We start from the raw sequence: 16,182 nt of genomic DNA on the forward strand, positions 1-16,182 counted from the left end.
TCTTACTGCCAACACAGCAAAGATTGCAGTCTCTGACATACCCACAGTGGTTGTACAGTAGTCTCTTAACAGGCCATGAATCCAAGATATTGCATCTATCATGTTACTATTCCCTCAATGAAGGGAAAGGAGCTGACATTTGCAATGGGTTTCCAAATCCAGTTTGGTGTGGTCATCTTAAATAATGCGGCTTTGCTAGATTTTCATTAATAAATGGGGCTTGTCTGTTAGCAAAACCATCAGTTCTCATGTCTTTCACATCAACCGATTCTTTATTGCACAGTCTGATGTTCTGCCCAAAAATGTTTTTATTGGCAGGTAATAGGGGGGTGGGAGGCCATCTTTTGTAATACTTTAAACAATTAAACTGTTAGGAAGAGAATTACCTCAGCTTAATAGTAGCGTACTTCACTGTACCGGTTCCGACATCCAGACTCAACATCCAGTAACAAAGAGATCATAACAGTGCTGAGTATCAAATTTGAAGAATTCTGCCAATCTGCGTTTTCTTCTCTTTCTAGAAAGAGAAGGGAAAAAAGCTATGTTAATACTCTTCAAAATATGCAGGACAGCGGAGAAACATTTTTTACTTTACTTGAATAAATAAGCTACAGAAAGTTTATTTTATTTTCCTACTTTAATATTTTTGATGTAGTCAAATGTTAATACATTAAATAAACATGAAACAGCACAGGAAAACTGTGTTTGAAACTGTTGCTCAGGTTACAAAGACACTGTGAAGGGTTCACGTTTTATTTTATTTTTATGAGTGATGTTGTCTGCATTCCCACATTATGCTTGTGTGTAGCTGCATACTTCATAGTAAAGTGTGAGTTACTTTCTCTTTAAACTAGTTTGTAAATTACAAAGGATCACTATTACTGTTCGTATAAAGCTAATTTTTCTCTCCTCAGTGGCAGTCAGTTTCAGGCTTGTTCGGAGTTTTGAACAAGCAAAAGCTGGAAAAATGAGAGAAAAAAAAAAAGTATTTCACTGTAAATGCTTTGGTTTATCACAAAATACCAGACAACAAATTGCATCAAGCAATGCCTAAAACCTAAGTAGTTTCTCCCCTCCTATAAAAGAGTAACAGTCGACAGCTCTGGAATGTGCACTCCTCTCCCATGAAAACATTTTTCCGCTCTGCCTTTTCCAAAAATCAAAAGTTCAAAGCTAAACTACTACATGTTATAAAAGAACAAATTTACCATGACACTTAAACAAAGACATGAGTCAGTGTATTCAGCTTTCTTGAGGGAGGAAGGAGTTATGTTTCTTGTTTAAGGCAAGGTTTTAAGTAAAGAAATTATTTTTATTGCTTCATATATCTCCTCATAATTATTTATCTACATAGATGTTCTGTTTTACTGTACAGTTTAAGTGGTAACTCATGCCTTTTTTGTCACTGATATATTCACTGAGGTTTACCACATTCCTCCTCAGAAAGCAAAATATTAACATCTTTGTTACACAAAGGGCAAAGGCAATCACGGACACTGTAACACCTAGTTCAGTATTAGTTAGCATACTTATGGCAGTCTGAGAACCTCAGCTGCTGCTCCCTACTCTGAAAAGTGCCACTTTTGTTTTTGGGAATGGCACAAGCAAGACAGCTAGCATGTATGTTGAGGATGAAGACAAGATCTGACAGCTTTGGACTGCTGTGGGTAAAAACAACTTATATCTGGAATGAAAAGCATGTGATTTTGTGGCTTCTTAAATGTGAAGTGTAGAACACAATATATTAAGCAGCTGATGTGCTCTATGCAGTTTTTAAAGCTGTCTAGGAAACTTGGAATACCATTTCCGTTTATTTGGAACAAGTGGCTGACTCATTTGTCTGCCTTGAAAAACCTCTACTTCTATTCCTGACTGAAATAAGGTGGATATTCTGAAAGTCATTCCTCTTGTACAACAGGAGAGAAATGCAGAAAGTCATAGAGCTCCTGCTAATACCGAGCATGGCCACCGTTTGGATGTCTGGTAGATTTGGAATATGTTAAAGGATGTGAACTTCTACTAGGTACTGTAGTAGGTTTAACGTGTCCATTCTTTCAAGCATGACCCTGAATATTATATTCTGTAGGATGGAACCAAAATTGGAATATCCTTGAGCATGGAGAAAGTTGACATGTGAAACTATATCCAACAGCCTAGGCACAACATCAGATTCAGTTTTCTCTTATTAATATGTAAAGATTCATTAGATCATTCCCTAAGAGCAGCATTAAGCACCTGTAGAGAAGATATACTCAAGCTAAAGAACACTTAATTTTTTTCTCCTTCGTATACAATTGTGTTAAAAGTATTGTTTAGACATGAGGTGTCATAATTTAACCCTTTAAAAATCCTGTTATATTTCACAGGGGAACACAAAGAGGGTGTAACATAATAAAAAGGATTTTTTAAACTTAAACTTTTCAAATACAAAGGTTTGGATTTTTCATTTGTCTGTTTTAGAGGCTTTTAACTGATTGCGCCACTGAATTTCATGTTGATTATGAATGAGATTGTAGAAATAATGGAACATAGTCTGTGGGAAGTGTATTTCTAGGAAGAGAGTGTTGCCAGGTGCAGGCATATCACACTAGTGACAATGACTAGAAGCACCAGGAACTGAAGAGGGTGACCTGGGTAGATGAACCATGTTTTGATAACCTCTGGAATAAGGACGAAAGCGATCTCTGCCTGATAGACAGTTAACTCATTTAATTTTCAGTCATCATGTACTAAACTATAAAAGTTCCTAAGAAAGCCAAACCAGGATGTATAAGTCATTGAGTAGCAGAGAGCAATTGGGTGGCAGAGCCACATAATAGAAAGAGGGCAGCTGATTATAATAGGCTAGTGGTGGGTATGTTTGCTGACTATGTGCAAATGGGGGTAAGAAGGGGTTTGCTTCCCTCTTTCTCTGGAGCCTAACATAGCGCTCACCTATGTGCTGCTTTGTTTTGCCACACAAGCAATACAGGCAGTAGCTCCATATATGTTCTGAAACTGTCAGAATCATAGTTCAGCCAAATTCGGTACCAGCCACTGTACTAAGTATCACACAGGGCAAATAATGGATTCCGCTTCCCTGTGCTTCCACCTCCCACATTATATGAGTGAGCAGGAAAGAGGCTCTCACCAGAGGTTAGGAAAACTGTGTGATTTATAACATTGGTGGTAGGTGGAACAGGGGAGACTGTGAGACCAAGGGAGCCAAGTATCTTAAGCATCTGTTATAGGCTTTTGCCAGATGCAGGATACCAGACAAGATGTGCCATTTGTCTGTTCTTGAATGGAATTTCCTATGTCCCTAATACCAAGCAAACTCTGTTTATTTATAATAATAACTACTTCTGGTGTTGTAGAGATGATATACAATGCATTTCATCTTTTCACTCTCACAGTGACATTTAAACACTTTAAAAGTGATTTATTTAGCTGTGTAAATTCAGTCAGGCTTGGCGGGTGTTTCGCTTCGTCATGGGTGAATCTGTAAAGGCTGGAAAACTTCTGTGTTTAGGGATGCTGAATTCTATAGTTTCCATAAGTACAGTTTTCCCTAATACGTATCAGGTTTAAGAATGAGACCCAAGTTCTTACAAGATAGTAGGCCGTGATTTCATGAGACCATTTTCATGGGCACAAAGAGAAGAATGATTTGGTAAATACTGACTGTTGTCTCCTGAGAGTGGAATTTTCTTCCACTTTTAAGTGATTATTCTTAGTGATTCCCACTATTTCCCAAAGAAATAAGCAGGATTTTCTGACTAAAAATATTTTTTCAGAGTATGTCAATTCAAAACTACAGCTCTTTGGTGGAGACTCGTGCATTAGTTGTAAAAGGAAACAACTCTCATTTTCTGGAGTGCATTTCTGGACAAAGTTGGAGAGAAACATAACCTTCCTGGAGTAACAGTATCTCATTGTGAGATTGATTATCTGGGAGCTGGGTATCTCACTTTTAAGTCTCTGTGGTATGTTGTTAATACTAAAGACACAGGGCCCGAAGTACACTTAAGACCAGGTGGGAAATTTAGTTACAGGGTGTCTATGCCTAGAAGGAAAATGCGCCAGCTCCACAATAGAAGACCTTGGCTCCTGGGCAAACTGATTACACAGAATGGTAAAACTTTTGCACATCAACTTTTACTAATGTCAGCACCTTTTCCAGGTGCTGAATTCAGTCAGAGCTGAGTGCCCGTTCACTCTGCTTCCAAGTCACCTGGGGGTGGACTGTCAAGCCTGCCAGTCTTTTCATACCTCTGCTCTAGCATCACATCTTCCAGCCCTCTACCAGCAGGGTGTGTCCTTATCACTTGCTGCTCTCCAAACAATGACCTTTTTTTAACTGTTGCTAGTTTTTGAGTTCAGAGGAGATGACACCCAAGACAGACTTCTTGACCTGGGCCCTCAACAGACCCCTGCCTGCTTTTCCACAGAAACACACCAGCTCCTTCCAAGGACAGGTAAAGAGAATTTAAAATGAATGAACAAAAATCTGCAAGATGGCAAAAGTGAAACGTTGTAGTCAAAAATTTGCTGACAAAAGCTTGAAGGCCTGAAAATTGCTAATCACAATTCAAGTTTCTACAATGATATTCTCTATAACCTTTTAGGCCACTTGTGCAATTAACTGTTTGCATAAACAAGCTGCATGAGCTCATCCCTTTCTGCCTCAGTTTTTGTGTTTGTGAAGCTGAGGCTGTAATATTTGACTGGGTTATTGCTCTGAGGTCCAGCTTTTGACTGGTGTTGTTAGTACAGTAGTTCCTGCAGCAGATGTCAGAACTGAGTGAAAGCACTGTCATTCAAGAATTAAAGTACCAACCACAGCTATCTCTTTCCTTGTGTTATTACAGGTACGAATCCAACAGAGCAGAAAAGAAATGTTTACACTTGCTTCTAGGTGTAGTCTTTGGTTAGGAGAGTTTGGGGTTTTTTGTTTTGTTTTGTTTTGTTTTCTTTTTTTCTTTTTTTACTTTTCTTCCCTAATCACAGATTTTTTCCAGTACGCTTAGCTGTTTCTAGCTGTAGTTAGAAAAGATACAGCTGCATTTTTTGGCTTATATAGTTTGAGCTGAACTCTCAGCAACAGCTTAGTCTGAACTGGTTTACAAAACTATTTTTCTGTAAACATTTTCATTCTATAGTCATCATGTGATATCTATTCTCCACTATAACACAGTAGTAACTGGGTGCCTTATCTTCCTATTACCCAGACTGGTCAGACACTGACTTGGGAAACGGTCTGAAAGCTGGGGACAGAAGTGAGGCAGAGAGCAGCACTTAATGAAAGGTGGTCTCTGAGATGGAGTCCTGTGATAGATGGCCCAACAAGTTGTTGCTGAGTAACAGCAGCATTTCAAGTGGCGGTTGAATGATATGGTCAGCTAGGAGAGGAATTTCTAAGCTAACCTCACAGCTTTGGAAACGCGTTTGCAAATGGACCTCACACAAATAGAGCATAAAATACAGGATCCAGGCTGCATTTTGGGGGTTTTTGTGCACACACTTAAGGGTGGTCAGAATCTGGAGGCAGGTTGAGGTTCAGGACGATCTCTAGTGTAGACAAATCATGCAGCCTACAGAGGCTGCTGTAAGGAGGCTGCTGCTTCCCACAGAGGTAAAGCCCGGCCAAGAATAGCATGTGTTTCCTCCTCTGCATCTAGCACAACTGCAGCTAAGTGGTTGCTTATGTTCAGAAATGAATGAAATATTCAATGAAAAAAAAAAATCCGCACTGACATGACCGCTGCTTCTTAATCATTACACAAAATAGCGTTGTCTTGCCCAAACATGCCTGGCTCTCTAAGAATAATGGAGACAGTACAGTGTTTGGATAGCTGCTGTTTTTTTCTGAACAGTGGGGAGGGTGTGCCTGTGTGAGGGCATGTTCACAAGAGTTTTAGCCCAGAAAAAAAGAGGTACATCTGGAAAGAGCATAATCCAGGTTGCCAGACTCTGGCACCGCTACTAGAAATAATCCTTTCTCAGTAAAGTACCAAAACGTGGCTGTCTGGTTTGCCCACAAGCATCTGGGCATTTTTCTTGGCAGGAGAGGGTACTGTCAGTTATTTGGCATTTTGACTCCTGCCCCAACTAGTGTGTATTCTTTCTTTGCTGAAGATGGAAGAATACGCCTGTGGTTAAATCACTGGCCTAGGGATTAGGCAAAGTGGGTTCTGTTCAGATTTTAGTCTGCATCCTTGGCCAGGTCACTTAAGCAAGAATTTTGAAAAGTGCTCAGCACCCACAAACAGGATCAGATTTTTCAAAAGCTCTCTGCTTCCACTGGAGCAGCAGCCAGATGATCAAAGGAACTTTTCAGAGAATTTGGCTTCAAGTGTCATTGTGAGAGCTACTGGGTGCTGAGCATTCATGAAAATCTGGTTCTCATTGAGGTGCCCGGATGGGAACCAAGCTCTGCAACTAGCTCCTGTCATGATGGGAAGACACTTGGGAATCTGGCCAGGAGCAACCTCTTGAAATGCTACACCAGCAACTTTCTCTGCACCTCACTTTCCTCTAAAATGAGAGTGATATTGCCAGGGTGCTTGTAAGGATAAATTCATTAATCTACTGTATGTGATGTTCCTGGATGCTTCTGCAGCCAGGAGAAGGAGGTGAAACTTCTGTAGTATAACATCTTCCCAGACCAGACATACCAATGATCTATGTAAACAAGAGATGTTAAAGAGACTGGAGGAGTCCAGGAGTCAGCTTCACTCTACATACAGTTTACAAGCCTTTAGGTTTGGGAGCTGCTGCTCTTTGTCTTAAATCCTTGATCATGAGTTAGGGCTCCACCATGCTAGGGGATGTAACAAATAGATCAAAAAGACTCACCCTGAAAAATCTTGCTGCTAAACAAATTGGGGTGGGGAGAATACATTGGAAAGAAACGGAAAAGCTGTTCCATTCAGCTGTTTTCCTTTTGAACTCCTTGCCTGACGAATTTTTATCATTTTCTTTCCTCCTGATATTTCTTTTCTCACTTCCCACAAAAGCATTTTGGAGAATTCTGGTGTTTTAGATTTTCACCTTTACAAGACTGGTTACTGTCCTTAAAACTATATACCCCTAGACAGGAGTAATTTTTGCAGATGGAGTTTTGTTTTAAGACCAAAGAACCTTAACTTCAAAATAGATTTTTTTTTTTTTTTTTTTAGAAAAAAAATAAACTTACAGTGGCCTCAATTTTGCCTCCAGATGGGGAAATCTGAAAGGTCCTGAGCCTCCTGTGGTGAGAGCTGGAGCAGTCTTCCTTCTCTTTCCAAGCAGCCTCCCCTCACAGGATGCAACGTTTTCTTTCCAGCTGAGGGGAGCCCCCCCCTCTGCTCCCCTCCTTTTTGGCCTTCCAGCACTGTCTGCATCTGTGCGAGCTAATGCTACCCAGATCCTTCTCAAAGGGGCACCAAGGGCTGGCACGCAGAAGCAAAGCCCCCAGGCTGTATCTCCGAAACCCAAGAAACCTCAAACGCATTGTGTTTCCATAAATGCTCTTCAGCTGACTGGGCCACGGGGAGTTTCTGTTTCCCTCAGCCCTTGACTCTCTTGCTGGGAATGGGAGGCGCAGGCTTTAAATCAATTTTCTGACTGCCTGTTTGCTGAAACGGTGTTATCGTTAGAGCGGGCTGGAACCACGAAGCCCCAGCACCAGGTGGGATGTGGTAAAACAACCTGAGGGGCCCAGCCTGACTGACGAGGGACCACTAACGGCGGCTGCCCCGTGGTCTGCGCTGGCCTGGGCCCTGCCCGCAGCCCGGCCAGGGCAAGCTGTCAGTAAAACAGCGAGTAGAAAGTTGAAAGCACGTGTGTAGCAGAGAAAATGTCTCTGAGCAGTCACAAATTGAATTTGTTTTGCTTATGCTTCATAGTCCTTTTGTACTGAGTTCTTGAGAGCAGTCAGCACACGAGTGACAGATGTGTTGTTGAAAATAGGGCGTTTCAAAAGAATAACATGAAGTGTTCATTGCAAGTGAGTTCTGAAGTCACTGAAAGGCAGGTTTCGGGCTTGAATCTAAGAGCTATCTTGACCTGAGTGGATACATACCATAGTATCTGATAGTGGACAGATATACCATAAGAATCACATGCCAAAACTGATTGATAGCTTGGATTTTAGATACTGAGTAATTGCAACTAGTTGCTGAAGTGCAGTCTAAAACCAAAATGGCAGAAAGATGATATTACAAAAGACAGCTGAGTGGATTTCATTTAAGCTACAACTTAAAAGCCATTTGCTAATTTTATAGCAGTATAAACATGAAAAAAAACCCACTGCTATAAAATTAATCAAGCATCAGGCTTGGATCTTATATATAGTTTCCTTTATTTCCAGGATAGTATTAACAATGTTTTTAGCTGAGGCTAGTACAGCAAGCTTAGAGAACAATCCTAAAATGTTTTACTTGTTTCCTGACGTAATAAGTTATACCCATATCTTCAAATGTAATAACGGTCTGTAGGAGTTCCTGAGCGTAAGAACTAAGAAAGCACCCCTGCAGTGGCAGCTTGGACTGAACCGCCTAGACTTCCTAAACTGACCTTTGCTGGTTGGAACTAGAGGAGAGCAGGAATTCCTGTAACAGGCACAGAACATCCGACTGCTGCAACACTTTTTGTCTGACAAAGACAGAAACTGCAGCTGCATCTGCACCTATATGCACATACAGCAAAACAGTTCAGATCTTACTGTCCAGACTTGCTAGTGACTTGTGTGCATAGCAGGAACTCTGCTCATCATTAAAACATTCATCCTTCACTGCAGTGTGTTTTTTGAGCTATTCACCTGGAGGACTGGCATAGGATGGGACAGAATCCTTCCAGCTGTTGCCGTGTTAACTCATGTAGAGAATTGCTACTTAATAAATAGGCAAGGTAGCTCTTGTGAACTGACATTCAGCCTGTGAATTCTGCATTAAAGCTCCAAGTCTTGTCCACTAATCTACAGCAGCTCATCATAAATTGTACCCACAAGAAGTATTCCAGTCTCACAATACATTCAAGCAGAGCCGAATAATGGTTACAGCCGTTTCTGAAAGCACAGCTGGATTTTGCTAAGCTCTGCCCACCCTCAGCAAAAGTCCTTCCCATTCATTGGAGGGCTCATGCTCTGTTTGAGAGCTCTTTTTTTATCCTTTTTGAGTTAACCAGAACTTGGCTTTGGCCCTATAAATCCTTCTCCCTATCAACTCAGCAACCACAGAGGCAGTTTGTTACTGAAAAGAAATCTAAGAATCAGTTTTGGCCAGCATTGTCTTGGAAAGTTCATTTTATTAACATGGTTTTGGTTTTATTTCAAAAACGCTTTGACAAGCACTGACATTTTTGGAACCAGTAAAGCACCAGAGACTTAATCCTAAAGGCCTAAGCTTTGCATTTTTCTGCAGCGAACAATGCGATGTGCTACTATGGTAAATTCAATTCAAGCCACTGACTGAAAGGAAATAAGTATTGAGTGTTGTCTTTCTTCTTTTATTTTCTAAAATAAGTTTTGTGTGAATGTGAGTGCTTTTGGGATGTACTTGCTTAGCTACTCTTCACTTACTTACTTTTTATCTATAGTGCAGGTGACAACTAGATATATCAATGCTGGCAACATAAACTTTCCACACAAGCTTGCTTTTATTGCTCAACTTTGACCAAAAGTAAATGCCTCTTGACTTTTTGCTGAGATTTGCCAACTAGGGTCCCAGCTGTGTATTTTATATTAATGTCCATCAACTGAGAGTTGAACTAAGATCACCTAATTCATTTACAAATAAATACTGGGAAGAATCTGAACACTTTCTTCTTCTTTTTCTTTTTTCTTTTTAAAGGCAAGCTGAAAGAGAAATTCTGGTCTCTGAGCAATATAAAAGACCCTTGTTCTGATACTCGGAATTCACTGGAGCTCCACACATGGGAAGAATGGAAGAACAAAGGTAAGTCGTGTTCTGGTATAAGCAGACTTTGCTAGATTTTCTCAGTGGTAAGTTGATTGTATTTGGTTTGAGTGTCCCTGGGGCTGTGCCATCTTCTATTCTCTCCCTTTGAAAATTATGTTGAGTATATGAGAGGCAATATAAGAATCCCCATTTCAGGAACTGTAGGGGTTGATGTGCATGTGCTGTTTCTTCACATCACAACACTGGCTTTTGTTAGAAACTTGTTTTTCTCTCTGGGATTTTCAAATGCAAAAATGGTAAAATGCTTTGCTTGAAGTTCCCTATGTATGTCTACAGTATGCTACTGTCCACTCCTTGCTTTCCTTTCACAGAGAAGAATGCAGCAGTATGCCGGTCTGGAAAAAGTGATTGCTTTTTTAGTTAGCAGGAAACATGCTGCAGATGTTTCAAAAATCTGGCTTTTAATAAACCTTTGATATCTAGTACGTCAAGCTGTTAGTTTTGAATCATTCTCCCTTTAAGAGGATAGGTTATGTGTATCCTATATATTGCTGTGATGAGACTCTTAGGAGCTGAAATGAACTGGCATACCTGACCCAGGAGTTTGTGATTTTTAGTACTATGAATATTTATTAAAAATAGAAACTCTGTCTTAAAGTTTGCAGTGTATTTTTTTTCATCTCAACTTTATTTCAGAGTGACTGCATAAATTGCATGACCTATTTCTCCAGTTGCATAACCAGATTATGTAGGCCTTTCCCTACAAGAATAGAAAAGAACTAGTTAGGTTTTCCATTTTGTTTTGTGGTTTGTTTTTTGTTGTGTGGTTTGTGGATTATGTTGGGTTTTGTTGTGGTTTGGTTTGTTTGTTTGTTTAAGTTGGGAGTGTTCTTGTTGGTACCATTTATTTCTTTTTTGCGAATGTGGAGTTCTCAGAAGTTGACATTCTGAAGTGTTAAAATTTGGGATTGCCAAGAATGTTTGTGTAACTGACCAGATGGCCCTAAACGTGCGATGAACACGTATACACCCTTGAAAAGGTGTAAAACGCAAGGTATGCATCCCATGTCTAACAGAAAGATGCTGTAGCTGCATAGTATTATGAATGGCCTAGCTGCTAGCATGCTTCTAAAATCCTAAGTGAAAAGTTCCTTACCTCCTAGGAACTCCATGTTGGTTTTGAGTGCCCTCGTGTTGAACTCAGTGTAGCTGTCGATGAGACCCTTTAAAGAATGATGTCCACATACGTGCACAGACACCACAGTCATCAGTTTACCGCATGCACACAGCACTGGGAATAGAACTTAAGACCTTCGCCTCCGCAAACACAGCTGCTCATCTGGCTGTGGGCTTTGTAGCCAGCAGAGGGAACTGATAAACACTCTCATAGGGCTCCTTTTTTTTTTTTTTTTTTTTTTTTCCCCTAACCAAGAGAGGGCACTGATTCATACTCCCTTTTCAAAAGGGTCCATTACATGTCACAGTTTCACCTGCCATTGAAGAAGCAACAGGCTACCATTAATCTTGCTTTTGCTATAAAATATGGACTTGCATGAAGAAGTTTTAATCATCAAAAGATGTCCCTAGACTGCACAGTGGTATTAATCCCCTGCAGTGCAATTATGAGACATGAAATTCATTACACATAAAGACAATTACAGAAACACATCCAACATTTCAGGAGTACAGGGAGACCAAGCACAATTGTTTACTGATGTGTACAGAGAACAGGCACAGTTATTGCACAAGACCCACAAAAGGCTTCAGAACCAGGACTCATCATTATCTTTTTAAACACACAGAGCTCCATAGCTTTTGGTGAAGGAGAATTCTGTTAGCATAAAGAACAGAACTCACTTTCTGAAGTAAAAGCCACAGAAAAGCAATGTCACTTATACAAAACTCTAGAAAGTGTAAGTATCAAAAGTAAGCAACTTTTGTACATTTAAATACAGATATTTGTTTGATCATAGCGAACCACCTCTAATGTTTCTGTCTTTTCTTGCTCCTCATTACAATAACTCCATTGAACCATTGTTCTTTCAGAAATATGACACTAATGAAAATTAAATTACCTCCCTGTAGAAGATACTCACTATTTTACCACTGAGTAATGAACACTTAGTGGTAATTTTCAATTTAAAAGAATAACAAACAAGGCCTCCATTGCTACGGCATTTATTCTGGAAATCAAGTATCAAAACGTGTTAAATAATTTTTAAATTTTTTTTTTTTTAATGCAGTATTTGCAAGGCCAGAGAAGCAATTGGGAGTCTGAACCCTCATAAATTAGCCCTAGGATTCAAAGCTAAGGGGATAGGGCAATGCTGCTGGTTTTTTTGGTGTTTTTTTCTTTGTTACAATGGATACGAAATTATATCCAGGACATTTATAGATGTGGCCCATGATAGCAAATGTAGAAAGGAAAGGAAGAATATATTCTATGTACCATGTGAATAGTTCTCCTTAAGCACCATTTTGCTTCTCTTTGAGCTTTTTACTGCTGCTGTGTTACCAGGATTGAATTCTTATAGTCAGATATTGCCCGTCATTTCTGGTCCACAGCAGAGGACTCTGCTAGTTGATTATGTCAGGAGTGGGTTGGTCTCCTTTAACCACAGAAGGTAGGAAAGAGGTGTTCATTTTATTATTTATCTATTTATTTATTTATTTACCCTCTGCAAGAATGATTTGCAAATCTCATTAAGGGTTTGTAAAGACTTTCATAGGAAGTTCAAAAGTGTTAGGAGTAAATTACCTCTCTCAAGATCTGTCACTGGAATTCTCCCTGCTGTTCAGCCCTAAGAGTCATTCAAAGACAAATCAGCTGCAAAGGGGTGGACTTTATAAGGCTCAATAGAAAATGAAGCATGGGATTAAAGTGGTGAACTGCAACCCAGAAGAGCTAAATCTAACTCTCTACCATGATTTTTTGCTGTCACTGTATGAAAAACAGTCCATGGCCAGAGGAAAACATGCCTCTGCCTCACAGAGAGGTGGGTGACAGATCAGAAAGTCTCACAAGCAGTGGTTCTGGCAGGCCTATGCATAGATAAAAAGACATTGATATGTTTATTCTGTGTTTCTAGGTATCTAGTCTAACTCTTTTGACAGCAGTGGGAGCTACACTAGTGGCTTAAGTGGGCATAAGAGCCCTAAATGACCACCTAAAAAACCTAAGCACAACTGTTAGGAGATATGGCTGAGCATAACTGCTTAACACATAACTGGTCTGTGGCTGAAAAATTACTAGCATCTCTTTACCTTTATTTTGTTCTTTTCAAATGTTATGGTCATTACTCAAAACATCTGCATACCTTGATTTCCCACTGATTCACTTTATTGTGATTGTAGCGTGGTTTTAAAATGACAGTATTTTTATCTGAGTATCAGTATGCTTTGATCTTACAATAAGGAGTTTCAGATCTGTACAAAAGTCAATAAATGCATTCCTAGACATCCAAGTTATCTCAGAGACCTGCTGGGTGCAGTTTCCCTTCATCCCCTGCTGCAAAGTGATGCAAAGTTGAGTTATCTACTCAGCATAGGAGAGAAACTGCTCAGAGGAGATTCTGATCTTAATTAGACACATTCCTTTGAATACAGTTTTCTTAATATGTCCTGTAATCCATTTTTAAAATGCCAGAACATTACATTTCACAGCAGGCTTTAATAACAGTTATTTTGCTATATACACATTTCCTGTGGCAAATGTGTTTTTTTAAATGCATCCTTTTTTATTTTTCCTTTAAAATGATTCTGTTAGAAATTTTGATTTATCTGATAGAGTAGAACTCTGTGTGAACAATGAGGCTTTACTCTGCCAGATTGTAGACCTAAATTTTGTATGCATTACACTTAAAATCACATACCTGGGTTTTACAAGGGGTCATTTTTGGAGAGGGAAAGAAGGTTTGCTATAAAAATCTGAGGAATAAAGTTTTGTAGCTCATTGATAGAGTGCCAGTTATGAGGAAAACCACTGAGCTCTATTCCTGTCTTCTATGGGTAATTCATATGGATTACCTGGATGCAGAAATAGTGTAAGCTTGCTATAGAAAGTGCTGTACTTTGTTTTGAATAGTTAAATTTGCTTGGTGTTTTGGGGCTTTTGTTTGATGTTTTGTTTTGTTGTCTTTTTCCTTATGTAATCTTCCAGGCAAATAGCTGAAGGCAGTGTTTTCTTTTCCCTCTTAGTTACAATACATAACATGTAAAATACAGAAAAAAATCTTAGGTACAGTATGCAGAAAAGGACACTCTGCACAGAGTTCTGCTGTTGTTATACAGTGCTGCAGCTTAAAATATTGCAGCTAATATGAATCCAGCTCTATGTGGACATAATTCTTTCTTAGAAAAGACTTGGAGAAAGAATAAAAAAGAGTCAATTTAGGAAGAGAACCGGTTGGCTATCAAGAAAATACCACTCTTTACCTGCAGAATGTATTACATAAAGCACAAACAATTTACAGACAACATTCACTGCTTGCTTTTGGTAGTTTATGCATTCCCTCCTCTCTGAGCACTGGAGAGAGGCATTCTAGGATTAGGATTTCTGTGATGGAATTTCATTAAACAGGTGACTGTGTGTTAAAAGTGCACTGCACTGACTCGCAAAACATGAGAGACTGGCCATAGGCCCTAACAGATTCGTGTCTGTGAGGATGGAGAGGTGAAGAGAGAGAAGTGCAAATATAGTTTTGAGACCACTTTTTAGTGTTTCAGCTGTTTAGTAGCTGTCTCTGAGGCACTGAACTATTCCTTCCTCTAGCATTAGAAATGCCTAAGCAGGCAAACTGTAGATAAAATATAATTCAAGCTGATCTAGAAATTTCATAGAGACACAAGGTCTGTTGTTCCAAGAAACAGAACTTGGCTTGTGAAATGTGTACTTTAAGCATATTTCGTACCAGATAGTGAAGTCCATCAGCCTTATTACTGTGCTTCTGTGAGGTCTTAAGTTTCACCACACTTTCTTTAAAGGCAGTGAAACCTGTGACAATGCACATCAGTTCCAAGATGAGCTCAATCTGGCTAGTAAATAATAAATAGCAACCCCTTCCTTAAATTAGCACAAAGTTGTTTTCTTGTTGGTTGTTTTTTTTGTTTCCTCCCCCCTTAAGCAGAATTTAAGGAAGCTTTACAATATAGTTTTTTTGATAACTGACTGGACGGAGAGGGAGACTACTGAGAGGGATAATAAATTGTTAGAATTGGTCTGGGTGTACTAATCTCTTCAAAATCAAACAGAAAGGGAGATAAGACCTTTTCCCAGCCACATAGTGTTTCCCAGCAAGATCTGTTTCTACTTCATTGCTAAAACAACAGGCTGTTACTAACTTAAATGTCAGATGACACTACATCTGAAAAAAAAAAAAGGCAAAAAAAAAAAAGCCAGCACCACCCAGCAAGGCTGTGCTAGAGTTCACATTAAGACTTCCTCACAATAGCTGGTTAGAACAGAAACCTGAAGTAGCAGTAATCTTACCTTGAGTATACAAGCTCCAAGGAGAGAAGATCACTGGCTCAAAACAGTGCAAGACTGAGACAAACTGCTCTGAACTGCTGCTGGTAGCATGCACTTGGCTTTTATGTGCAGGTGGGAGGAGCTGCTCCCTACGGTAGGTGGGCAGTGAGGATAGCAAGCAGGCAGGCTTCAGAAGCCACCGTACAGTAGGTTTTTGCTCTTTAGGGACAAGGAGAGGGAAAGCAAGCAAGCAATGGATGGCATTTACAGGAGAAATAGTGTTGGGTTTTTTTTAGGGGTCTTTCCCTTTAAATATTTAGTTAACTGAAGATTTTCTTCTGTATTTGATCCTCTGAATCTCTGAATTATTCCAGTGACAATTATAATGCTACTAGATCTCACTTTGTCTTCTGGAAGGATCTTTACAGCAGTGAAATAATAATGCAAAACAGTTATCAGAAAGACTGATCTTTCACTTTCTAAAAAGGAATGGCTTTGAAGAAGCAGCCCCTTGATCCTTGAAGATGTCTGTTTACTCAGTGATTGAACTTCTTTTATATTCCAAATGTCTACTAGATCTCTGCTCCGGAACCCTCCGAAGGTTCTGTTGTGCTGAGCTATCCAGCTTTCCCCTGTCACAGCTGTAACATGTTCCATCTATACACTGACTTTCTAGCAGTTTAGTTGAGAGCTGTTTTATTGTTCCCTGTGTCTGAGTTCTAAACAATTTCCCCAACTGGTAGTCTCGAAAGGCAAACGTAGCCAAAGAGACAAACCAGTAGGGATACACATTCCTGGTGGTTTCTGTGTAAAATTAGACATTGTTCATTTTAA

At 39.6% G+C, this 16,182-nt stretch overlaps 1 protein-coding gene across 2 annotated transcripts in view; it reads right to left on the minus strand.

Moving 5' to 3' along the window:
- Nucleotides 1-15,444, minus strand: part of COL8A1 (collagen type VIII alpha 1 chain) — an 88,738-nt gene extending 73,294 nt beyond the window's left edge. For both annotated transcript variants that reach the window (XM_051608217.1, XM_051608210.1), the window contains exons 1-2: nt 15,370-15,444; nt 387-517 (exon numbers count right to left, since the gene is read on the minus strand). The gene's annotated coding sequence lies outside the window, so the exon portion shown is untranslated. The remainder of the gene's footprint in view (nt 1-386; nt 518-15,369) is intronic.
- Nucleotides 15,445-16,182: the final 738 nt, after the last annotated feature.

This window comes from Apus apus, chromosome 1 (genome assembly GCF_020740795.1).
Source record: "Apus apus isolate bApuApu2 chromosome 1, bApuApu2.pri.cur, whole genome shotgun sequence".
Lineage (NCBI taxonomy): Eukaryota > Metazoa > Chordata > Aves > Apodiformes > Apodidae > Apus > Apus apus.